At 41.8% G+C, this 27,311-nt stretch overlaps 1 protein-coding gene across 1 annotated transcript in view; it reads left to right on the top strand.

Moving 5' to 3' along the window:
- The window catches only part of LOC120860718 (exostosin-1), a 317,137-nt gene that overhangs the window by 87,857 nt on the left and 201,969 nt on the right, over positions 1-27,311 (top strand). The window lies entirely within an intron of this gene.

Genomic DNA, 27,311 nt, shown 5'->3' with positions numbered 1-27,311 from the left:
TTGGTGATGGACAGGGAGGCCTGGCGTGCTGCGATTCATGGGGTCGCAAAGGGTCAGACACAACTGAGCAACTGAACTGAACTGAAGCTCAAACATCCAACAGCTTGGCTCATATGTGTTGTTAATTGTGTATTGTTGATAACTATAAACTCTGAAATTGCACTAGTAAAAGGTAATAATTCCCAGACAGTCAGGAAGGGAGCTGAGGACGGCTTCAAATTCAGCTCTGGCCAGTTTTCCATGTCTGACTGTGTGTAAGCAAGCAGAAACTGATCTGAGTGACAATAATGCAATGGGAAATTTTTTTTGGACTAAATATTGGTGATCACGATGCAACAGACATGAACTTGGGCAAACTCTGGGAGATGTTGAGGGACAGGGAAGCCTGACATGCTGCAGTCCATGGGGTTGGGAAGAGTTGGACAGGACTTGGTGACTGAACAGCAACAGGTGATGAGAGACTGAAGACTTTGTGTCAGTGTGAGAGCAGGATGACTGCCCATGGAGCAGATGGTTTTTTCAGATAATTGCTGAGGGCTTGCAATGCCGTGGCAAGTGCTTCTCAGAAGTTGTAGCTCAGCCGGATATGGTCAAAAAGGAGTCTTCTTGCCTTTGGATCTACATTTCATGGAAGCTGAGGGCTTCCTGGTGGCTCAGACAGTAAAGAATCTGCCTGCCTTGTAGGGGACCTGGGTTCAATTCCTGGGTTGGGAAGATTCCCTGAAGAAGTGCATGGCAACCCACTCCATTATTCTTACATGGAGAATCCCATGGAGACAGGAGCCTGGTGGGCTACAGTCCATGGGGTCGCAAAGAGTCGGACACAACTGAGTGACTAACGCTGTCATGGACACTGATACTCAAGGCAAGCACTTGTAGAGGGAGAAGAGGATGAGGATAAGTCAGGTTTGGGCTTGAGTCTCTCCCTTTGCTGAATGCCCTCAGCCAGATCCATTCAACTCACTAAACTTCAGTTCTTCGAACTTTGTGGAATGTGGCTACTTTGTTAGAGCACTATGAACATTCCCTGAGATAATGTAGGATATTGAGAAATGACTTTGTGAACTCTTCTAAACATGCGGAAACCAGATACCTCCCCTTTCTTAATTTCCCAGTGAGACAAATGGACCCATAGGATGTACCACAGTAAATCTAGCCTTTACACTTGAGGTTTTTCAAAATACCACCCCCAAGTAGTGCTTATAGTTTCTCTCTTAAAAAAATATGATTAAAAAGTCAGTTTTTGACCTATTCTCTGGGGCTAGAGGTGCCTTTTTTTTATTATTATTATTAAATGGTAACCCAGATTCTCATAGCTTGCACTGGGTCATTACTTTGGGCAGTCTGATGCCTGAGAAGATCTTGTTCTCTGTGTTCCAAAGGAACCCTCTTGGGCTTGGAAAAGGCACTGTCGAGAATGTGTGACTAACTGACTGTTGACCGTATTAGACGTAGCCCAAGAATCTGGTGCATCAGCAGATGACATTTATTGTTAGTAGCTATCACCATTTCCCCCCAGAGATAAAAGACACCCCAGCCCCTAACAATTAAGTTTGACTGCAACAGCATTTATGGCAGAGCTGAAAATCAAATAAAAGTTAAGTTACTACTCGTGGCTTAGCAGAAGTCAGACTCCTCAACATGGGTGGGGGAATGAATATGTTGTGTCCTTCAAGGAGAGAGCTCAGAAGTTTATTCTGCCCTTTTGAAATTGTGGGAGTTTATATTTTATTAAAAACCTATAACTGGGAGGCATATTTGTTATGTTTAATTGCATTCAAAGAAAGAAACGTAGCTGAGTTGAAAGAGAGGTGTCTAGAAGACATTGTTACCTTTTAAAGTCTTTGTCAAGATTACACCATAGACTCTGAGCAAACAAGAAGTGATAACCCAAGCTTTTCATCTTGGGATTTAATGAAGTACATCCTTCGGCTGTACTGTTTTCTCCTGCAGCCCTCACTTCAGTGGGGCACGGAGGGTGTCTTGGACAGGGGAGGTGGTATCCTCTCTGAAGTGGAAGCTGACTTCTCTTAGAAAAGTTAGTATGGATCCCAAGATCCCAAGAAGATCGCAGGGCTGGGCTTGGGCCCCCGTCTGTCTGGATGGAGACCTCTGTGTAGTTTCATCATGGCAAGAGGACGAGCCGTATCTCCTAGACTCTGCGTAACTGCAACCTCTGTAACTCAAGGGTCACTCCTGACAAGAGAGCATCAGCCTTTCGCATTCAGAGCGTGGCACCTCTTTTCCGCATGTGCTTTTTTCTTGCATTTTTTGTTCCCTGCAAAACTTCCTGCAGCCAAAGATTGATGTGCCTGGGTGATTTATGGTAGTGATTGTCAGGGACTTTTGAAACCCATCCAATTTCAGGATTCGGCTTCTCATTTCTTGTCGTCTGTGGCACATTTGATGAATTCTCACTATCAGCTGACATGTTTCATAATTGTCAAAACTTTGATGGAACTGGTATTTCTGGGAAAACAACAACAGCAACAACAATGGGAGAAAGAAAAAACAAAACTCCTTTAATCACTGTTTTCCCCCTGTGCCCCAAACTGCGCTGTAGGAGGTTCTCAGCCCCCTCATTTAGCTGCGCAGTGACTTGCTGACCTTGCAAGCCCGTCCCGCCTCTCTCCCTTTTTTTCCAGTCTTCTGCCTGTGCTTACGGTGCCTTGTATTTTGCTTGTTTGGACCTTTTCTGCTCCAGATGGTAAACGCTGTTGAAAGTAGCAGTTTGGAGAAAGTTTCTTTTCCCTTCAGTTGTCTTTCAAGGCACATCTGAGTGGGGCTGGGATAGATAGTATCAAGCTCTTTACCTTATCTTAAAGCTGGTGTTGGTTTATTTTGTTTTTGTTTTTATTCCACAAGCCAACATTCTTTGGCTGGAATGTCTGCTCTCCAGGTCTTTGGCTGCTTTTACAACCTAGAAACGCGTTTTGCACTTTGCCCTTTGTTTTCTTCACAGTGGAGGCAGCAAGCATCAGTCAGGGATGGATCTGGTCCCTTATTAAGTAGAGTTGATTTTGTTGTTTGCTTTTCCTTTTCTATTCTTTTCTATTTCATTTCATTTTATTTTTGCCCACCTTAGTCCTGTGCATCTTTCTCATCCAGTAAAAAATAATAATAATATTAATAGCAACTGACTTCCTTCCCACTCTGCCCCAGGATGCAATGACAATGAGGTCTTTCTTTTACCCTGGCTTATAGTTTCTCAGTTTCCTTCCCCGGAAGCAATTACTAATATCAGTTTCTTTTGTATCCTTTTAAAGATATTCTATGCACATATAAGGATTCATTAGCACACATACATAAAACACACATATACAAACATCAAGATAAAGTTTGAACTCATATAAATCTGAGCTTCTCACATTACTGTTTAAAACATATTAATATCTGTCATCTCCCTCCTGCAATTTAGGTGAAAGACAGTCTGTTTAAGTCCTGTGAGGATGTGCCTCGTGTGATCTGGTTCCTCGCTGACTCTCCAGCTCATTATCTGGGTCTTCCTGTTACTCAATTCCCCAAGCTCACCCCTAGTTCTTCTGTTAGTCCCGCAAACAGAAGCCTTTCCTGGTCCCTCACAACAGTTACCTGGACTGTTCATTTGTAGCATATATCATAGTTCTTAAATTCTGTATTTGTATGACTGAAAAGTGTCTTTCCTGTTCTAAACTGCAAGTTCCATGAAGACAGGCAGCTTTGTTTTGTTTTGCTTTTTCCTTACCCTTTGCTTTTTTCCTTCCTCTCTCCCTCCCTTTCCTCAAGCCCTTTTATCCTAGAGCCTGTGCTTTGCCTGAAATATACATAGCAGAGTTGCCATAGATCACAGTTGCATGAATGGATAGTGAATGACAAATGGTTGACTGGATGGATAAACGTATGGTCGAAGTTTCCTTTGGGTAGGGAGGAAATGCTGCCTTTTGGAAAACAGTTGCATTTTACTGTCAAACACATTTTCAGTCCATAGCATTATCTTTTTGTTGTTTCTAACCAATTCCTAAGAAGTTAGCCATCCTAGAAAGGTTGATCATAAAACAATGTCAAGAAGAATCTTGGTTAAGTAGGGTTCTTCCTTCTATTTTTATTTTTATTTTAGTTTATTTTTTGAAACATAAACACCCCCCCCACTTTTTAAAAAAATTCTTTCACATTATCATTTCTCAATCCAGAAAAGAAGGTAGGGTAGATTATAGAGAAGAAGAAGGCAAAGTGGACTTCTGGTCCACTGAAAGCAAGATCCCTGTCAGATATCTCTGTTCCTAGCATCTGGCACGAGTGCTTAGTACCTGATATGGAGCCAAAATGGGCAAGTGAACAAATATGTGGCAGAAAGGAAGAAATGGCACTGCTAGTTCCAGAGCTGCCATTATCATGAGTGAACCACTCTATTCTTTGCTCAAGTCTTGAGTCTGATAAACTGCTTGAGATCTGTATTACTTATGCCGCAGCCACTTTTTCAAATTTACCATCACTTTTTTTCCTTTTTAGTTTTTTCCTTTAACTCTGGAGTTTTCATCTTGTGTCTGTAAAAATACAGAAAGTATAGGGAGCATTTCGGGCAGGGATGGTGTGATGAATTTTTAGATACAGCTCAGCGTCTGGACTTGGCGCTCATCCATTTTTCAAGGTTGATCACTGTGTGTTTCTCTTAGCCTAGGATTCAGTTTACAGTCACATCAGCCCACTTCTTGGATCTCAGATGTTCAAGGGAGTCAAGGTATTCCTGTTTAACTGGGCTTTCTTCTAAACCAGAGTCAAGGAAGGGGTACTTGTTGCTATTATCCATTGTGTGGATTGTGGCAGCACCATACTTAATTGCCAATGGTCAGGAACTTTCCTTCTTAAGTTTGGGAACGCATGTACACCCGTGGTGGATTCATATCAATGTATGGCAAAACCAATACAGAATTGTAAAGTAAAATTAAAAATAAATAAATAAATTAATTAATTAATTAAAAAAAAGAATTCTGGAGATATTTATAATTAGCCCATTGCTTGTTTGTTACTGGATTTGAAGTGCTTGAAAAATCTCTCAAGTCAATTTCTCTCTACCTTATTCTCTACAAAGTTCCTTTTTCCTTAGCTAATCACAAAAACCAAGCTAACCCTAAGTCATCCTAAGTAGTGAACTGGTTTTGCTCTTTTATGAAGCATTTGGAATACTGTGTCACATTTGGTTATTTTCCAGGAAGTAAGGCAATGGCACCCCACTCCAGTACTCTTGCCTGGAAAATCCCATGGATGGAGGAGCCTGGTAGGCTGCAGTCCATGAGATCTCGAAGAGTCGGACACGGCTGAGCAACTTCACTTTCATGCATTGGAAAAGGAAATGGCAACCCACTCCAGTGTTCTTGCCTGGAGAATCCCAGGGATGGCAGAGCCTGGTGGGCTGCCGTCTATGGGGTTGCTCAGAGTCAGACAGGACTGAAGCAACTTAGCAGCAGCAGCAGCAATGGGACCTTGCTCTGAAATATCATGTGGTTTGTGACTTCATTTATGACACCAGACGGAAGCCACAGACTTAAATCCCCTACCCACTTGTTCCTCTTTTCCTTCCCTTCATTCACTTGACTTGACTTTTGATACAGTTCTTACATATCAAAATATGCCTAGGTGCCAAGCCTCATGTTATGAATGATCCAAGGATCAAAGTATTTGACCCTTACTGTGTCCCCAGGCGTTTTCCTCCATAAATGATGGGACACACTTTATTCCAGTCATGAAAAGTAATTGGTTGTTTCTTTTAATCTACCCAGCTGCATTCCAGAAAGTAATAAATCTGAAGTTATTGAAATAATGAGCAGCAATTACAGACATTATTGGGTTAACCTTGGGAGCTAATCTTAAGGGAAATTAAGAGTGTATCCTTTATTCTCTATCACTCCCATTCTTCTTTCTTTTTATTTCCTCCATTGTATATTCAGGTGTATCAGCTTCACAGATACCAAACAAGTTATTGCTCTTTGGTAACACAATCTTTGGTCTGCCCTAGTGGCTCAATGGTAAAAAAAAATCCACCTGCTGAGCAGGAGACTCAAGTTCAATCCCTGGGTCGGGAAGATCCCCTGGAGAATAAAATGGCAACCCACTCCAGTGTTCTTGTCTGGGAAATCTCATGGATGAGGAGCCTGGAAGGCTATAGTCCGTGGGGTCTAAAGAGTCGGACACAGCTGATTGACTAAACAACAATGTCTACAACGCAATCTGTACCTAGCATGAAAGCTGTTACTGAGGTTTCAATGATGGTTAGTTTAGCTGGGGTTTTATAAGTCAGAAGGCTTATGGAGGTTCTTGGTTCCCAGCCAAGTTTCTATTCTATTTTGGGTGGAAAACCCAAGTCTCTTTCTGCATTCATTAAAATAGATTGATCAGGGTGACTAAAGTGATCAGAGCATAATGTGGTTTCCAGATGAAGAGCAGAAAGATAAGGACTTGAGAGTGGTAGGATGAAGGGAGATGTATAGGGTCGGGACAGGTGGAGTGAAGACTTGCTCACCTAATCCCAGGATGCTGGCGCAAAAGGGCACCTCTTTTAGCTGGAGGGAGTAGCTTTCGTTCAAATAAAGGGAAATGGAAAGGATTTTCCCAAAGGATAACAAGCATATAGAACCTATTATCCTAAGCGCCTGTGCCTGGTGCTTGGTGTCTGAAATGCCAGGGCGTGTGTTTAGGGGTGGGTGGTTTAGACAGAATCCAGTGAAGACTTCTCAATATCCAGCAACGTTCAGATACCACCAACCTCTGAGTTCACCATCACATGGGCAGACAATCCTGTACAGTGTATGTTTTGTTGAGATTATCAGACATTACAGAGTCCACTGGAAACTTAGACTTCTGGTCTGACCCAGGGTGACAGTTTTTATGTTCTTAATATTGGTCATCTTCCAGAAGTGTCCATTTGATCGTGCTCATATCTCAGTACCCGAGCTTCTAACAGAGAAATTTTATTTGAGTCATCAGTTTTTAATGTCAAAACCTTCCTGACAATTATTAGCTCAATGTTTAGTCCAAAAGAGAGATTAAATACATTTATCTTGTAACTTAGCTATCAAATGACTTTAACCCAATAAGGATTTTCTGGTTGGAAGTAGTTCCATAGGACTTTGGCAGAGAGACCTAAAGATCTCATATTTTAGTGATCATAACAAAACCTTTGTAATATATTATTAATGACCCACTGTATGAAAAACATGTTCCTAGAAGCAACCCAAAGTGTATAGTGAGGCAGTCCTTATCAATTAAAGACTCTCTCTTTTTAAAAAAATTTTTTTCATAAAAGTTCATATTTACACAATAAATGATTTATAGAGAAATTTTAATGTGTAAGCTTTCCACCGAGTCTAACTGAAATTAGAAAGCTTTGAAATGAACTCATAAATATTATTCTAACATACAAAAATATACTGGAAGCTGTAAAACATACATACAGCAGTTTATCACTGAAAAGTTAGGATGTATTAAAGGATGTAGATTTAGTTTAACTCTGTCTTCCCCACAGGGCTCAATGATAACTCTGATGCTCAGCGTTTTGCAGAGTCCTTTTTTCTTATAATCGTATTTGTGTATTTTTGGCTGTGCTGGGTCTTCATTGTTGTGATGGCTTCTCTTGTCACGGAGCTCAGGCCCTAGAGCTCCTGGGCTTCCGTAGTTATAGTGCCCGGACTCTATAGAGCACAGGCTCAATTGCTGTGGCGCTCAGGCTTAGTTGCTCCACAGCATTTGGGATCTTCCCAGAGCAGAGATCGAACCCGTGTCTCCTGCATTAGCAGGCGGATTTTGTAAAGTACTTTTTGCATATCTTGTTTTATTTGATTTGTGGCACCACCCCCTCAAGTCAGAAGGAGAGTTGGTATTACCATCCTGGTCATCCTGGTTTTGTAGGCAAGGGAGCTATGGTGGAGAGAGGCTAAGGGGCTTGTTGGAAGGTCACCAGCACAGCAAAGTGGGACCTAAGAAGACACAGATTCTATGACTCGCAAGTCCAGGTCTCTCTTTCCCTCAGTCATGCTAACCCATCATATAATACTATTCGATCAGGCGTGGTCCTGAAATAGCCTCAGACAGACCTTAATGCTGAAGGGCATACGTTTCCTTTTAATCAGAGAAGACCATGACAGCAAGGATTAGCTTAGCACGCATCCCTTGTATGCTGCTGGCTAGTTGAATATTTGAAAAAGCTCTATATTTGTATCTTTGATCAGATAATACACTAAGCATTGTTTTCTAGAGGATTATTGTAGCATCTGCCGTGTGTTTTAGGTAACACAATTAATACAGCTCTGATTCACTCAATGCTTTTAAAACCATCTCTACCTTGGAGACCGCCGTCAATAACTAGGTCTGGGTCGAAATGTAGCACAGAAGTTAAAAGCAGGGGTGTATGAAGAAGAGACCTCGAGCTGTCTCTTTCTGACTCTAGCAAAGGGGGAAATTTGTACATAGAAGCTCAAATGGTGTCAGTGAACTCAGTTGTTAGAGTGAACTGTTTTTGTTTTCCATGGCTGTAGGAACTGAGACCAGATGATTGCAACATCTCCAAATGACATTTTATTAAAATTCTCTCCAGACAAGCATTTTCAGAAGGATTACAAATGCAGATTTTTGGTTCTCTTCCTTTGTTGAAACAAAATAAGTGTTTTTTCTGAAGCCATTGGAAGAACAGTAAAATAATAAATGCCAATAAAGGTGGAAAAGAAGCAGAGACTATGAATAATCCCCTAGACTGATACCCAGGGCTGACTAGCCGTTGTGGCTACGTTATCTTTTCCACGTTGGACTAGTCAGAGGTCTGCAACATGAGACTGTAAAAAGCATTCTGCATGCATTGGATGTATGACTTTTGGTTACTTAACTACTGTTTACTAGAAAGCAGTGTTAGTGGTAGTGAAGATGCTAGACCAGTCCTGGCTGTTCCACTTACCAACAAGGTAAGTAATTTGGGGCAGTTGTTTAACCTTTGCAAATCTAAAAAGGGGATGTTAGCAATATTTCATAATACCCAGTATTTAAAATAGTGCCTGACACACAGAAACCTTGAGTGTGTTCAAATCATCATGTTAAGAATGGCTGGGGAGAGACTTCCTGGGCAGTCCAGTGCAGGGGACCCAGGTTTAATTCCCTGGTCAGGGAACTAGATCCCATGTGCTACATGCTGTATCTAAGACCTGGTGCAGCCAAAACAAGAAACATGTCAAAATAGAAAATTTTAAATTAAAAAAAAAATGGTTAGGGGTGAGAGGAAGAAAGATAAAGACTCCTGGGACCTCAGGGCTTGGGAGATGACCATTCCATTTCTACAAAGATGTAAGGAGTCCTATTCTGGGTGTAAGTGATACAAGATGAATAATTAAGGAAAAGAATCTTTTTTACAGTAGAACCCACCATTTGTGGTTCTGCTAACAATTTAATGCTGGGTTCAGTTCAGTTCAGTTAAGTCGCTCAGTCACGTCTGACTCTTTGAGACCCCATGAATTGCAGCACGCCAGGCCTCCCTGTCCATCACCAACTCCCGGAGTTCACTCAAACTCATGTCCATCGAGTCAGTGATGCCATCCAGCCATCTCATCCTCTGTCATCCCCTTCTCCTCCTGCCCCCAATCCCTCCCAGCATCAGAGTCTTTTCCAATGAGTCAACTTTTCCCATGAGGTGGCCAAGTACTGGAGTTTCAGCTTTAGCATCATTCCTTCCAAAGAACACCCAGGACCGATCTCCTTTAGAATGGGCTGGTTGGATCTCCTTGCAGTCCAAGGAACTCTCAAGAGTCTTCTGCAACACCACAGTTCAAAAGCATCAGTTCTTCGGTGCTCAGCTTTCTTCACAGTCCAACTCTCACATCCATACATGACCACTGGAAAAACTGTAGCCTTGACTAGATGGACCTTTGTTGGCAAAGTAATGTCTCTGCTTTTCAATATGCTATCTAGGTTGATCATAACTTTCCTACCAAGGAGTAAGCGTCTTTTAATTTCATGGCTGCAATCACCATCTGCAGTGATTTTGGAGGCCCCAAAAATAAAGTCTGACACTGTTTCCACTGTTTCCCCATCTATTTGCCATGAAGTGATGGGACCAGATGCCATGATCTTAGTTTTCTGAGTGTTGAGCTTTAAGCCAACTTTTTCACTCTCCTCTTTCACTGGGTTACTAATATTTGCTGAGTTACTTGTATTAATTAGTATTCCTGTTCTGCCCAACCTGTCCCTGATTCACAGACTTTTTCTTCCTCTCTCTTTCTTTCTACACACACACACACACACACACACACACACACACATACACACTTTTTTCTTTTTTTTTGAGGATAACATTTCAGAGAACCCCTTACTTGTATTACTTGTATTCAAGTCTTAGGTCCTCTTCTGCATAGGCATTTGAGTCTATTTCTCCCATTTCTACCCCCCCTCTTTTTTTTTGTTACTAACCTCATCTTACTCTCTCCTAAGGGAAAGAGAAAAGAATTAATTAAAGTTAAGGAAATCATAGTTTTCAGAAATGAAGAAACATGGATTTCTAAAGCCACTCACACTGGACTAGGTTATTTCATGTGTATTTCTTTAAGTCTTTTTTTTTTTTTTTAATTTCTTTCCCTTCTGCCTCTGGAGCTACCAAAAGCACATTGATCACTTTTTACAGCTTTGCCATGATAGGTGCAGTAGTTGTTTTTTTTTTTTTTATTGAACCATAGATTGCAGTAGTATAAAACACACTCATTCAGAGGAGCAATGAAGGCCATTTTTAATTGCACTTGGGAAGCAGGGCACTATTATTAAATTATACCTGTATCTGTATTGGAAAGAAGAGAGAGAAAACCAAATTGTGTTTCTCTTTTGGGATTTGAGATTTCCCAGAGCTGAAGTGAATTTGGGGCTGCCTGACAAAATTTGGAGCTTCCGCCTTTGGGGAGTGTGAGTCAGAATTTCCCCAGTCCTGTGATTAACCTCATATATCCACAACTATTGCAAATCAGACAACCAAGGGGTCAGTAATCTAAGGTTAGTCATTAGTGGGTGCCTATGTTTGTGCACAGACAGATAGGACACAGGTACATGAAGGTTTCAGTTAAAAATGTTGTATATGTACGTGGTATTAGTTTGCTAGGGCTTTCTTAACAGCCTTCATAAACTTGATAGCTTGAGTAACATCAACCTCACAGTTCTGGAGGCCAGAAGTCAAGGTCAAGGTGTTAGGAGGCCTGATTTCTTGTACAATTTGTTCTGGAGAGTCAGTTTTATATATCATACTTGGCTTCTGGTGGTCTGCTGGCAATTTTGGTGTTTCTTGGCTTATAGAAGCATTGCCCCAATCTTTATATACATGTATGTGTATACACACACACACACATGTGCGCACGCACGTGCGCGCGCGCACACACACACACACACACTCAGTATTTGGTTCAGATGGTAATGAATCTGCCTGCAATTCAGGAGACCCAGGTTTGATCCCTGGATCGGGAAGATCCCCTCGAGACAGGAATGGCAACCCACTCCAATATTCTGGTCTGGAGAATTCCATGGACAGAGGAGCCTGGTGGGCTCAGTCCACGGGGTCACAAAGAGTCGGACGCAACTGAGCAACTAACGCTTTCACTTTTCACTCCGTATTTGGTTTTTCTTTTAGTATTCATTCATTTGTTTATTTGACTGCATGAGGTCTTAGCTGCAGCATGTGGCATCTTTGTTGCACCACGAAGGACCTTTCCTTGCAGTCCATGGACTCTCTAGTTGTGGTATGCAGGCATAGTAGTTGAAGTGTTCAGGCTTAGTTGCTCTGCAACATGTGGGATGTTAGTCCCCGACCAGGAATTGAACCTGCGTCCCCTGCAATGCAAACCTGTGTCCCCTGCATTGCAAGGCAGATTCTTAATCACCGGACCACCAAGGAAGTCCTTGTCCCAGTCTTTGCATTCATCTTCACATGGTGCTGTCTCTGTGTGTGTTCAAATTTCCTCTTTTTATAAGGGCACTCATCAGATTGGATTAAGGGCTCACCCTGCGCCAGTATGACCTCATCCCAACTTAACTAATTACATCTATAATGACCCTATTTCCAAATAAGATCACATCCTAAGGTACTGGGGTTGAAACATAGGCATTTAGGGAGGCATTATTCAACCAGTTTATCTTTATTGGTATATGTATATATCACAATGTTCTGCTATAAGTTGTTGAGAATTTCTGAGAAGAGTGGAAATGAGTTGCAAGGGGGAAAAAATTCCTTGTGCAATGAACAGCACTAATTTCCTTCTTGACATTTCAGGGAAGCATTCTGGAAAGTGAAATTGCTTTGAGTGAATGCATGGAAAATCCTCTGTGAGTGATCATGCCTTTTGTTGCATTCTTCTAAAGATTCTTTTGGCATCCCTGTGCTTAGTCCAGAGGCCTCCACGTCCGGTGGTTTAGGCATGTGTGTACACGATTGTGCGCAGGGTTGTGTGAAGCCAATTATGGTTGGAAACACTCGCTTAACCAGCAATTAGGTTCCTCATGGTCTTGAATTATGTTGCTTTAAATTAAGATTGTGCAGATTTGAGCTGCTTTGGTAATTTGCGAAAGACATTTTGGAGTTATAACTAGCAATGTAATCTTCCAATTAAGAGGTTTTCTATCTGATACCTGTTTTGTTCATTAAACTGCAGGCTTAGTTTAAGGATTTTTTCTTTAGTTTCCAAAGCAGTGGCGTGAGTGTTTGCATGCCATCCAGGTGAGTAGGGATAGAGGCAGAATCCTGAATCTTTGTCTGGTCCTGACCTCAGCTTTTTAGGACCCAATTCTGGCTTTATTGCTGTTCACTTTAGCAACCAGGTAGAAACAAGCATCAGAAAAACTCTACCGTTGAATATAAAACCTGAGGTTTTGCAAGAGAGGAAACCTTTCAAATGTGAGATCTATTGTTTAAATATGAAGTAATATTCTGTTATTAACCCAGGCCAGCCAAGACATGCTCTTTAATTAGCCTACAAAAGAGAGGATAATATGTAAGGAGAATGGAGGTGATTTTACTTAGTAATGTCTTAGAGGTTTAAAATTCATCCTAAGGTGATCAGATTTGGATTCAAGGGGACAAAGGGATAGAAATAATTGAAGTTCAAGATGATGGACATCTTATCTTTATAAATAGGATCGTGTCAGTCCCTCTGGAGGAACAGGAGGCCATATGTTGCATTTTCTCTCTTTCATTGCAAATTTTATGAAAGTACCATGCTTATAGGGAAGTTCACAAATCACAGGTTCTCAGCTTGATTTTTCAGAAAATGAGCTCACCTGTGTAACCAGCACCCAGATGAAGAGACAGAATCCTGAAAGGATGCTGCGTCTCTTCCAGTCACTTGCTCCAGGTTTTGTGATTGTGCTGAAAACTTGTTTTTAACAGCAGTAACTGCTGATGATTTTTGAGAGCACACTTCCATCCTGGTGTTGTTTTAGTTGATGGTTCATTTTTCCTGGAAGCCCTTCTGTGCTTCTTGTACACCCTCTTGAAGGTTGTGTTCCATCCTCAGAGTGGAGCATCTGGTGCTGTGACACAGAGGAGAGGATGGACTTTGCTGCCCCAGGGACAGTTTCCTCCAGCCACTGCCCACATTCCCTTCTCCCCAAGTGCTCAGTCGCTTTAGTCATGTCCGACTCTCTGCAACCCTAGGGCCTATAGCCCATCAGGCTTCTCGGTCCATGAGATTCTCCAGGAAGAATACTGGAGTGAGCTGTACTTCCCTCCCCCAGGGGATCTTTCCAATCCAGGGGTCAAACGTGCATCTCCTGTGTCTCCTGCATTGCAGGCAGATTCTTTACCCACTGAACCACCTGGGAAGCCCAACCAATCTGAATTTCCTTTGCCCCACCAACCTGAATCCATGTGGTTCCTTGAAACCAAAGCCTTCTTCCCCTTTACCTTCAGCTTTTACACTTGCTCTTACCCCTGCCAGGAGCCCATCTGCCCACGCCGGCTCAGTCCAAATCTGTTAGTTTCCTTGGGTTGTCGTAATAGAGTATCACACACTGGGTGGCTTTAAACAACAGACATTTGTTCTCCTATAGCCCTGGAGGCTAGAAATCCAAAGCGGTTAAGGTGTTGTCAGGGCCTTGTTCTCTCTTAAGTCTCTAGGCTTCTTCTCTTGTGTCTTTCGGCTTCTGGTATTTCTAGATACCCTTGGTTGTATGACTATCACATGACTGTTTTCCCTTTGTCTTTTGTGTTTCTCTGCAAGGATGTCATATGGCATTCTCCTCCCTGTCTCTTTTCCCTTGGATTATCAGGACTCTAGTCATCTTGGATTAAGAGTCCAACCTACTCTAGTCTGATCTCATTTTAATGAGTTTTTATCTCTAACAACCTTATTTCTGAAAAAAGAAATCATATTCTGAAGTGTTGGACTTAGGACTTCAGCATCTTTTGGGGGCAACAAATTCCAACCTTCCTTTTCCTCTTTCAACACCTACTTGTCCCTCTTCCTTGGTTTAGATGTCACCTTCTCCGGGAAGTCTTCCATGATGATTCTTTGACATTGATGTCACTTTGACATCACAACTCCCTCATTGTAATTCTTCTTAGCATTTCTTATAATCGTTTATTTTCATTCTCTATTCAACCCTAAGTAACCTGATGTCAGGGATAATTTAGGGTATTTTAGAGATGTTTCTTTTCAAATTATCAGAAGTGTTCCATATAGTAATTTGCAGACATTTATGCATTTTGAGATAACTTGAAATATTGGTACCTGAATCATCTTCATTACCTTTCTTTTCAGGGAGGAAGGAAGTGATACTTATTTGTAAAAGCTGAAGCTTGAGTTAAGCATCACCCGCTGCCTTAAGTTTTTGTCATCGTGGAGGAACATGGTTTCTAAATCCTTGGCTTGAAAACATATGACTGTCGAGCAGAGGTGGCATCTGGTTCTCTCCAGAACCCTTAAGCAGCTTACTGATCCAACAGTTTAAAGACTGTTTACCGGCCATGGTAACATTACTTCTGGTTGCCTGTCTTAATTCATTTTAGATTAATCTGTCTTGTAGACTGAAGGAAAATGAAATGAGTCAGTAACTTCGAGTTATGTAAAATCTGTACAGTCCTAAATAATTGAATGGGGTTTTATGTACAGTCTTGAAATTGGAATGTCAATTTGACACAAATACTCCAAAACAGAGTGTTAGATGAGTCGATCTGCTTCTCACAGAAAAGCTTTGAAGTTTCTATTCCTGTATCATTCTAGAATGTACCATTGCCTTCGTTCACGGAATATTCACGGCCCATTCATTTTCCTGGAGCACAAGTAAACTTTGGGAAAGGCAAGTCTGCCTTGGAGCGCCTTACTCTGGGTTGAGATTTTAGGGTGAAATGTGGAGTATTAGTCACTTCAGTCATGCCCGACTCTTCGTGACCCCATGGACAGTAGCCCACCAGGCTCCTCTGTCCATGGGATTCTCCAGGCAAGAATATTGGAGTGGGTTGCCGTTTCCTTCTCCAAGGGGTCTTCCTGACCCAGGGATCAAACCTGGGTCTCCTGTATTGCAGCCAGATTCTTTACCATCTGAGCCACCAGGGAAGGTTTTGGGGTGATGGTGCCCAAACTTCAGTGTATTTAAGAATAACCGAAGTGGGCTATTTAGGAGGGATGCTTTCTGGGCTGCCCCGGAAACTCTGATTTGGTAGGACTGTGGTTGGGGCCCAGGAGAGTTTTTTGTAACTATTGGTGGCTCTCCTGCTGATGTTCTCAGACCACATTTTAAAGAAATACTGCTTTAGGGGATATGAGGGGGGAGTACGGAAACTCTCGAGAAGAAACTCAGGGCAGTTTCCCATCAAATACGTTTATCATAACCAAGTGAACCAAAATTTACTTTTTTGTCTGTGGGAAAGGGGATATTTTGACAAGTTCTCCCAAGCCCCCTGCCCTATCCCCTCCCCCTCCAAGATTAGTTCTGAAGATTTCCTTGGAGACCTGTGAGAGGAAGGCTAAAGTGTCATTTTTCCCAGAAAATTTATTTGAATTCTATTACCAGTACCCTTGGGGGTTCCCTGGTGGCTCAGACAGTAAAGAATCTGCCTGCAATGCAGGAGACCTGGGTTCAGTCCTTGGGTCAGGAAGATCCCCTGGAGAAGGAAATGGCAACCCACTTCGGTAATTCTTTTCTGGAGAATTCTGTGGGCAGAAGAGGATTCCCCAGTTAGTTCATGAGGTCACAAAGAATTGGACATGACTGTGTGACACACAGTCTCACTTTTCACCAATACCCTTAAGCCCATTTTACTGTGGGAAGGGCTTGAGACTTAAAGAGCAAAGAAAACTAACATTGGTTGAGCACTGAATCGAAGCAGTAGAGATATTAGTAGTTATTATCATTATCTTTATTTCATGACCCTTATAGAACAACCCTGTGAGGTGTTATCATGGCCATTTACAGATAAAGAGTCAGGTAGTTCAAATTACCTGCCTGGATTACACCTTTAGTTTGTGATCTGACTGGGATTCACACACAGCTCGCTTGAACTCCAGAACCCATGGCTTACTACTACAGCAGGCAGATTCAAGATCTTTATGTGGCTTGAATTGCTAGATAATAGGATAGCCAATTAAATTTGAATTTCAGATAAACAATATTTTTAGTATGGCCCATAAAGTCATTGAGAAAGGCTAAGAAATTAGTGGAATATATTTATACTTTAAAAGAAATATCTGTGGGTGTCGTTATATCGAAAAGCACGTTATTTATCTGAGATTCACATTAAATGGTGCATCCTGTTTTCGTTTGCTAGATCTGGGAACTCTGTATCTGGCTCTGGGTTTCAGGCTGTAGGACCGCCCTCTCCTGACTTCTGACTCCAAGTCCATGCCCTCCTCTCTAGGGGCCACATCCTGTCCTCTGTCAAGAGTGCTCCTCTCTTCTCTTTGTGTCTAGTGAACGGCTTATCTACTCTAGTTACCTCTTCCTAGATTGGTGAAGCCCAGCTCAGGTGGGAGTGAGGTCTGTCTCAAACCAGTAAGCACATAGACATGGTTTTCACTTTCTTCACCCACAGCACCAGTAGCTTCATTTGCTACATTTTAGAGACAAGAGTAAGAACCAGGGTGATTTTAGAGATTAAAAATTAGAACCAGAGTCAGGTTCCTTTGCAGTGATGATAGAATCAGACCACCAGTCTGCTACATCAGATTTAGGAAAAGGCTTTTATTTGAGGTATAATTAAAGGCAGAACAATAAAGGTGAGTTAAAAAAAATAGCTCCTGGGGTAAAATTTTTGCCAGAAAAATAATTATTTTTTTTTTGGTTAATGTTAGATTGAGTTCTTGTTATTTGGCAGGCAGTTTATATACATCATTCTTAGAGGCTGCCCTGTGAGGTAGTAATTATTATGACCCCATTTTAGAGATGTAGAAGCTGATAGAGAATGATGTACGCAGCCCAGGTATAACAGTGGTGCCATACCGAGCTGGAATTTCAGCCAGCTGTCTCTACCCTACAGTCCTAATCTTCTTTTTTTTTTGTTTTTACTTAGTTTTTATTGAAGTGTAGTTGCTTTACAATGTTGTACTAGTTCCTACTGTACAGCACTGTGAATCAGCCAAATATTTACATATATTCCCTCTTTTTTGAATTTTCTTCCCATTTAGGTCTCCCCTAGAGTTCCCTGGGTTGTACAGTAGGTTCTTATTAGTTATTTATTTTATACATAGTATCAATAGTGTATGTATGTCAACCCCAATCTCTCAGTTCAGCCCTCCCCTCTCTCTCCGTATCAATACGTTTATTCTCTATTTCCTACAGCCTCATTTTTTTCCCCCTAAACTTTTAATTTTTAATTGGAGAATAATTGCTTTCCATTATCATGCTGGCTTCTGCAGCACAACGTGGACCAGCTATATATATATATACATAGATATAGATATATACATAGATATATATATATACATATATATATATATATATATACATAGATCCCCTCCCTCCTGAGCCTCCCTCCCACATGCCCATCTCACTTTTCTAGGTCTTCTCAGAGCTCTCCGCTGAGCTCCCTTTACTACGTAGCAATTTCCCCTCTAACTGTTGTACACAGGATATTGTGTTTATTTCAATACTGCTTTCTCAGTTTGTCCCATTCTCTTCTTCCCCTTCTGTGATTGTTCTCTGCTGCCACCAATTCTAGAGCTTTCCACCTGGACACAGTCCTTCCACTGCAGACTGCCTTGTCCAGTGGCCTTGTAGGGGGACTTCCCTGATGGTGATCCAGTGGCTAAGACTCCGTGCTCCGAATGCAGGGTGCCTGGGTTCGATCCCTGCTCGGGGAACTAGATCTCACATACTATAACTAAGAGTTTGCATGCTGCAACTAGAAATCCTGCGTGCCGCAACTAAGACCCAGTGCAGCCAAAATTAAAAACAAAACAAAACAAAAAGTCGCCTGGTTGGAATCTGTTCTCTGGGCTCGAAAGGCCCACAGCCCTAAAGGATGCTGTGAGCTCCACACGGGTGCTAGCAGAGGACTCAGCATGAATGTGCAGGTGCTGGCAACTTTCTCCCTCTAGTTTTCCACATGGTAACTTCCGAGGTGGCTCAGATGGTAAAGAATCTGCCTGCAATGCAGGAGACCTGGGTTCCATCCGTTGGTCCGGAAGATCCCCTAGAGAAGGGAATGGATACCCACTTAAGTATTCTTGCCTAGAGAATTCCATGGACAGAGGAGCCTGGCAGTCCTTGGGGTTGCAAAGAGTCGGACACAACTGAGCAACTAACACGTGCACATACACAGCTTCCCAGGAGCAGGGTCATTCCTGAAGTGCCTTCTGTTTCTTGTGGCACGTGGGGAGGCCACAGCGACCTCTTCAGGAATTAGACCTTAGCGCAGGGGAAATGCTGTCCTATGTCTTCTCTGTGCAGCGGAAGCTTCCAGCAAGCCTTCTTAATAACTCTTGATGATTGCTGAATTACTTTGAAATTAAAACCAGTATCTGGCCCGCACTTAAATAAAGGTTTCCTGCTTTGAGCGAGTTTTTGAAAACTTAAGTCTGTGAATTTTCCTTTATCAGTAAATGACAATAACGCTCTTTAAAGACAAGAAATAATGTTTGTGGTGGCGGTTGTGTGAAGGAGAAATGTGGAGACGGAGAGCCGGTCTTTGAAGTGTGGTACCCGGTGCCCCTCCCGCTGCATCCCTGAGCACCCCCTCCGCACCAGGGCCACCTGCAGCTGACGTTCTCTCGTCCTGTCTGGTCCTCGGACGATGACACAGGCTCCCCCTTTCAGAATCATTTACAACAGACTCTTCCCATTTTCTAAAGTGATTAATGTTTCCTTGAAATAGTGAGATCGGAAGTGCTGTTTGAAATTTATCTAAGTGAATATTAACTGTGTCTTGGAAGCCAGGCAGAGGGGAACTGGGTCCTTTGAAATGCAAACGAAAGTCCTCTGAGCCAGAAAAGGGGACAAAGTGGGAGATAAGAGAGGCAGGGAGTTTTGGAGTCAGATGAGAAATGGTCACCTTCTACATATCTGATTTGGGGTGAGTTGTTTTAGAGTCTCAGAACCTCAGTTTTCCTAATCTGAAATACCATTAATAACACTGATCTCAGAGAGTCCTGGGACTAATATTACACGTGAAAGGCCAGGCAAGCTGACTTGGACCCAGTGCTTGTTCAGTGGTTTTCCCCCCTCCTCTCACGTCTTCCTAGATGCAGTGTAAAGAATCCGCCCGCCAAAGCAGCAGATGCCGGAGCTGTGCGTCTAATCCCTATGTCAGGAGGATCCCCTGAAGTAAGATATGGCAACCCGCTCCACTGTTCTTGCCTGGAGAATCCCCATGGACAGAGGAGCCTGGCGGGCTACGGTCCAGGGGGTCACAAAGAGTTGGATGCAACCCAGCATGCACAGCGCCTGCCACATCACGATATAGCGGTGGGAAATGGGTTTTGCTTTATAGAAATCTCATAGGCAGTTTTTTATTTTTATTTTTTATTGTAAAAAAAGCAAACTTATTCTCTTACATTTCTTAGATTCCTGAAGGTCAGAAATCTAAAATCAAAGGCTGTTTCCTCCTGGAGTCTTAAGTGGAGAATCTGTTTCTTTGTATGGTTGGTGGGTTGAGTCTCTTGCAACCCCATGGACTGTAGCCCACCAGGCTCCTCTCTGCCCGTGGGATTCTCCAGGCAAGAATACTGGAGTGGGTTTCTGTTTCCTTCTCCAAGGGATCTTTCCAACCCAGGAATTGAACCTGGGTCTCCTGCATTGCAGACAGATTCTTTACCAACTGAGCTATGCTGCTGCTGCTGCTAAGGTGTTTCAGTCGTGTCTGACTCTGTGCAACCCCATAGACGGCAGCCCACCACGCTCTTCTCTCCATGGGATTCTCCAGGCAAGAACAGTGGAGTGGGTTGCCATTTCCTTCTCCAGTGCAGGTAAGTGAAAAGTGAAAGTGAAGCTGCTCAGTCGTGTCTGACTCTTCTCGACCCTATGAACTGCAGCCTACCAGGCTCCCCCGTCCATGGGATTTTCCAGGCAAGAGTACTGGAGTGGGGTGCCATTGCCTCTCCGACTGAGCTATGAGGGAAGTCCATTTCTTTGTATAGGCAGATTTTTAAATGAAAAGAAAAAAAAGCTGTTGCCTAATTCCGACTATGCGTTCATGGATGTTTCTCTGTCGGCTCTATTCCTGGCACTCTTTAAGCCACTGGGGATAGAGTATGAATGGGACAGGCATGATTCACGCCCCTCTGCAGTGTAGTAGGCAAATGAGCAGATGGAGTGTACTTTTAATGTTAGATAGCATCTTGAAGGCAAAGCAGGTGGCTAATAGGAATACAAGGGTGTTTGACTCTGGTAGCCAATGTGGGCTTCTCTGAGGAGGTGACAGTTGAGCATAACACTTTCTTGCAGTGAGTAGCTGTCATGCTGAAGATGACAAATCACCATCACTGGACATCAGTCTTTCCTCCACAGTACATAAATTTTCTTTCATGTATCTTTACGGCTCTCACTTTTCCTCACCCCTGCTCTCTCCCTTCCACTGCCGTTATCCTGCTAGCATCATATTACCAGGCAGAATTCAATTACTGCACAGAAAGCTCTCATCAGTGTGGCTCTTCCATCGAGGTGTTACTGTAAACCTTGGCACCGTGAAAGCTGGCTGTGGAAGTAGCTTCTGGCAACAAGAGAAACTGAAGCCTGAGATGCGACAGGGTGAGAAAAAGTGAGATGTGAACTGAGAGAATTCTTAAAACTTTCATGAGATTCCACAGAGCCCACTAGAATACCTGGGGGCCCCTCCGTTGTTGATGAGAATTGATGCCTTCAGCCCAAGGTAATGGAAGGCTCCTTGTAAACTGATGTGCTTTGTAAATATACCCCTGATGGCCCTCAGTGCTGATGTTAGGAGTAAACTCCTCTAAAACTTCTCTTTTTAACTAGTGAGATGGATTTGGAGAGGTCAGTGTAACACACTCAACTAGAATTTACATTGGTTTTGTCAACAGCCAACCCAAGTTGGAATTTTTCCCAGCTGAGGGTCCCTGTTCTGTTTTCCCCTTGTTATTTTGCTGAGATTTGTGGGGAGGTGAAGTGGAGGTTGAGGGAGGGGCAGGGAAGCTGGAAAGTAAGCCACCAAGTCTGCAAATATACACGGATCCTGCCAACTCTGACATCCATCTTTTTTTTTCTTTTTTGGATGCAGACCATTTTTAAAGTCTTTATTTGATTTGTTACAATATTGCTTCTGTTTTTGTGTTTTAGTCTTTTGACCTAGAGGCATTCTAGCTCCCCGACCAGGAACTGAACCTGCATCCCCCTACGTTGGAAGGTGAAGTCTTAACTACTGGATTGCCAAGGAAGTCCCTGACATCCATCTTCTGACAGGCAGATGAGACACTGAGACACTTATTTCTCTTATAGCTTCTCCTCAGGGGCTCAGTAGCTCTGAAGCCTGTTTGTAACTTCTAGCGCTTGACATTCTCATCAGCCTTTCCCTCCTTTTGTTTTGGAGTTAGTGTGCTCTTGGTGGAGGCAGCTGTGGCCAGTGTTGATACAGACAGTGTGCCTGTGCCGTTGCTGAGCCTGAAAACATTGGCTGGTATCTGGTCATACTTGCTTTGACCCACTCGCTCGATGTCCTTTTCTTGAACTGCCTTGTGTGGACCAGAGCCACCGATCTCCTGTGGCCTCATTTTCCAGTACTGAAAACAGGGACATGTGATCTTGGCCAAGCTTTTAATGTTTCTTCTAGGATTGAGAGGTAATCTGGGAAATATAGCTTGGCTGCCAAGAATTGGGTATTTCCAGGACACTTGGGTGGTTTATGAGAAGAACAAAGAAGAGTTTAGAATCTGGGAGGGGAGATTATTTTCCCAAAGCAGTTGAAGAGTCACTTTCCGCAGAAAGGATTTAGAAACTTCTGAAGTCTGTATGGTGACCTTTGGCCTTTTCCTCCCCCAACGAAGTCAGTGGACATCTCTTTTAACATCCCTTCCCCATTTCCTTTTAAATGTCTCGGTAATTCCACTACTGGCATCTGTGTTATGTATATACTTCCATGGGTATGAGATGACCTATATATTTAATAACAGTGACACTTGCTGAGCCCTTACCTGATTTCAGGAACTAAAGATTTTATATATTTCAAATTCATTTCATTCTTAAAACAACTCTCTGAGGTAGGACTAACAGTGCCTCCACTTCTAAACAAGACAGTGGAGGCAGGAAGAAATTAAGTAACTTGACTAAAACAATTTTTTTTAATTTTACTTTTTTTGGTAACAACAGAAGATTGGAAGCAAGCTATTCACTGTGTCTCAATAAATATATAACTGTGAAATATGAAATACTGTGAAATCATAAAAATGGTATTGAATATTGTCATGTAGTCACATGTAGAAATCTCCATGATATAATAAGTGAAAACACGTAACTCTGTATAGAGAGTATAATATGCTGCAGTTGTCTATGGGTTTGATTGGAGGAGAGAGGATGTATTTTTTCTAATATCCAAGAGATAAATGGTAGTGACTATTTATGGTGGGAAGGGGCTAGACTGGCAGATGGGAGACACAAGTGGAAAGGAATTTTTTTCCCACTAGGGTATTTTTGGAACCATGTGAATGTATTTTTTTATTCATGATTACCTAAATATAATAATAATAATTTCAGCAATACTATTATGTTGCTCAGTTGCTAAGTTAGCATGCCAGGCTTCCCTGTCCTTCACTATCTCCTGGAGTTTGTTCAAACTCATGTCCATTGAGTCAGTGATGCCATCCAACCATCTCATCCTCTGTCATCCCCTTCTCCTCCTGCTTTCAATCTTTCCCAGCATCAAGGTTTCTTCCAGTGAATCAGCTCTTCACATTAGGTGGCCAAAGTATTGGAGCTTCAGCTTTAGTATCAGCCCGGTTACTTTTATGAGCAAAACATAAATGAACCAGCTCACTCTGTAGTTAAAAAAACAGCAACAAAAATGACAACCATCACAAACGTTTTATGATCCAAGCCCTTGTCATACATGGTTTAATTCCACTAGTCCTTGCATGGTAGATGTTATTAGCACCATTGATAGTGGGAAACTGAAGCTTAGGAGAAACAGTTGATGCCTGAAGCCCCAGATCTGACTCGGGGACTGGCTGATTCTAAAGCCTATTGTACTGTTTGCATTCTGTCTCTGTGTGGAGCTTTTGCATCTATTAGAAAAGGAACTCGGCACATGAAGTTAAACTTATTTATTCCAATTACAAAAATATATTTTACCAGGTTAATTTGAGGGCTCAATGATGAGTTAGTGATGCTTTAAAATGTTAAATCTTAAATTATGAGACTTTTTTGCTAGTGTTTTCTAAAATGAATGCTTCTCTGAATTATTCGTTTGTCCTTTGAAACTTTATTTTCAAGAGTAAGACTAGGGAGTCCTTTAGTCTGGGATTTCTCTCTATATTGTTTTGGCAAGAGTCAGAATACTGGAAAATGCTGTTCTAACCTGGGGGCATAGGTGGGCTTTTGAGGGTTTACACAATTCTAGGGAATGGGGGGCAAACTTTTCTGTGTATTGATTTCCATGGAGGCATTTTCCTTGAGTGTGAGAGTAGTTTTAATCCAGGTTTTCAAAGATATTCAGGATCTCCTGAAGTTGTTTAAGACTGTTATCCTTAGAGGTGCTGCCGTTCTTCTGTAACCAGCAGACAGGTTTTCTGTGTCCATCAAATAATTTAAAAAATTGAATTAATTGCCAACTCTAATAATTGGGAGATTTTACATAAAAACCTGGATTCAGTGCTTAGGTAGAAAAATTGGAAGGCTTGATAGCACTGAGTTTGCAGTTCTCTAGGGCAGTAGTCTTCTGGGGGCAACTCTTTTTTTTAAAAAAATTGTTTTTAATTGAGGTATAATTGATTTACAATGTTCTGTTAATTTCTGCTGTACGGCAAAGTGATTGAGTATGCACATATATACGTTCTTTTTTGTATTCTCTTCCATATGGTTTACCCAAGGATATTAAGTATAGTTCCTTGTGCATAGTAGGACCTTGTTCTTTATCCATTCTATATGTAACAGTTTACATCTACTAACCCCAAACTCACAGTCTGCTCCCCCTCCCCACCACTGGTAATCTCAACTCTGTTCTCTATGTCTGTGAGTCTGGTTTTGTTTTGTGGATACATTCCTTTGTGTGAGACCTGTTTAATGGGGTGTGTGCTCTCTATTTTGCCTCAGACCACAAGCTTCAGGGCCAGTTGCAGTCTAAATGGCATTGATTTGACCTGGCAAATGGGTTTTATTCTCTTTCCTTCCCCAAACAGCTCTTAAAACAGTGTGCGTCATTCTTCACAGAGGATGAGACTCAGGTTAGAGAACTAAGATTCGAGTTAGAGAACTGAGGCTTAGGTTAAATGACAACCCAAGTTGCACACTGACGTGGGTTAGGAGAACATGAATCTTGAACTCAGATCATCAGACTTTCTTCTAGTATTTTCTCCATTGATCCACAGTTATCTCCCATTATTTTTTGTTGTTGTTGTTTAATTTGACAATGACAGCATTACTAACAATAGGTAAAGTGTTGTATCCATTTTACAGATGAACAAACCAGAATTTAGTACAACTCTGAGAAAGGAAGGTAATGTCCTAGAAGGGCAGGCCTGGTATTTGGTTCCAGGTATTCTGAATCCAGACTTTATATGCGCTTTTAGTTGTAGAGACTTACAAACCACAGAGATCTATATGAATCCTGAGATTCTCTAAAGCCAAGATGTTAATGATTTTAACATGTTTGATTTCAAACAGAAGCAGGAAAGGTGCTTCATTGTTTCAGAACTGGTGGAAAGTTCCTGGGGTTAATCAGACCACAACTTGTAAAAGACTCCTTTCTTGCAAGGCAGGAACTGGTCTGGGATGCAGCACATCGCTAACAAGGAGAGAGGTGAAGAGGGATAACAAACTGCTTTCCAGAGTCCTATAATCTTTAATAAGGAACTTAGCTGTAATATACCTGAAAGGATTTAAGCACCTTTATAAAGACTATACCTCAATAAGTACTTGTTAACATTATTTTAACTGTGTTCTTACCTATAGCCTAAAAGGGATGGTATGTTGTATCAGTGGGAAGTGGCTGCTTGAGGGAGATGGGTTGTAAACCACTGTATGGAGCTATTTGGAGCATAGGCATCAGTGCTCTGTGTTAGTCACTAAATTTGCAAGGTGGAGGTTCTCTGCCACGAATGAAGAAATGTAGGGTGTGCTGTTTTCCTGGGTGCTTCTTTACTGGTTGACGAGTTCGCACTCAACCTGTCGTCTTCAGTCATACATTAATACAGAAGAAAAGGTGCAGGAAGAGCCAGAATCTCTGAAGACTATTAGGTCTGTTAGGTCCTGGGCTCTGGTTTAAATTCTGGCTCTGTCACTTTAAGAAGATGAACAGGGATGTGTGCTGTTTTCCTAGATTCCACATATATGCATTGATATCCGATATTTGTGTTTCTCTTTCTGACTGGCTTCACTCTGTGTGACAGTCTCTTGGTCCATCCACGTCTCTGCAGATGGAACAGTTTTGTTTCTTTTTATGACTGAGTAATATTCCCTTGTATGTATGTATCCCATCTTTTTTTCTTTATCCATTCATCTATCGATGGACATTTAGGTTGCTTCCAGGTCCTGGCTGTTGTAAATAGTGTTGAACCTATTTGCGAAAGAGAGACACAGACATAGAGAACAAATGTGTGGATACCAGGGGGAGGGAAAGGGGCATGGGATGAATAGGGAGATTGCAATTGACATAGATACACTGCTATGTATAAAATGGATATACTAATGAGAACCTGCTGCGGTGTAGCACGGGGATCTCTGTTAAATGTTACCTGGAAGCCTGAATGGGAGGGGAGTTTGGGAGAGAATGGATACAGGTGTATTTGTGGCTGAGTCCCTTTGCTGTGCTCTGAAACTGTCACAACATTGTTAACTGGCTATACTCCAATATAAGAGAAAATGGTTCTTAAAAAAAAACAAAAACCTGCCTATAGAGTTTGTTACTTGTGCTTACTGTTTTGATTGTCAAGTGCTTGAGTATACCAGACAGTTCTCAGTTTTTCATCCCCACTCCCTAGTTTTCTCCGTGAAATAGAAGTTTGTTAACCTGGCTAAAGTTAAATATGAGCAGTGGATTCTACATTAGGAGTGGTAGTGATAGAGGAATATAATTATGCAGATACTTTTGTTTTACAAGGAAAAAAAGAGCAGTTTGCTGCTCTTTTTGAATCTCTGACATTTTTGATCTCCAACCGTCATTATATTGAGTTGACTAAAATGTTCATTCGGGTTTTTCCGTAGCATCTTACGGAGAAAGTCAAATAAACTTTTTGGCCCACCCAATACATTTGGGCTTAGTGAAAAGTCTCTGTAGAACTTTGGTTTGTGTGGTTATAACCATCAGTGTTCACCATGTTGAAAATGGGAACCTTAAAAATTATTAAGTACCTGTTTGTCAATTCATCTACAATAGACAGCAATGATGAACATAGTACCTTTTAACAAAATTAAGGTCTTGGTATATTGTGAAAACAACTGACTTCATGAATACCCTGAGGGAGAGCTGCTGACCTAAAGTATCAGTTTGTCTCAGAACATGAGATAATAAAGGATAAAACTTGGAGGGTGAGTTTCATTTGTTTTGTTTAGAATGACTGAGCTTGTAAAAAAAAAAAAAAGAAAGAAAAAGAAACTATAAAATGTATTAAAATCAAGAAAATTCCGTTCAAAAAAAAATCCTATCATTTACCATTTTGTGTGACTTTAGATCATTCATTTATTTGGCCACTTACTGCCTCGGTTTTCTGCTCTGTAAAACCAAGAGA

Source organism: Oryx dammah, unplaced genomic scaffold, assembly GCF_014754425.2.
Source record: "Oryx dammah isolate SB20612 unplaced genomic scaffold, SCBI_Odam_1.1 HiC_scaffold_11164, whole genome shotgun sequence".
In the NCBI taxonomy this organism is placed as follows: Eukaryota; Metazoa; Chordata; class Mammalia; order Artiodactyla; family Bovidae; genus Oryx; species Oryx dammah.
Note: the sequence above shows the minus strand (reverse complement) of the source record. Positions and strands in the feature narration are given on the sequence as shown.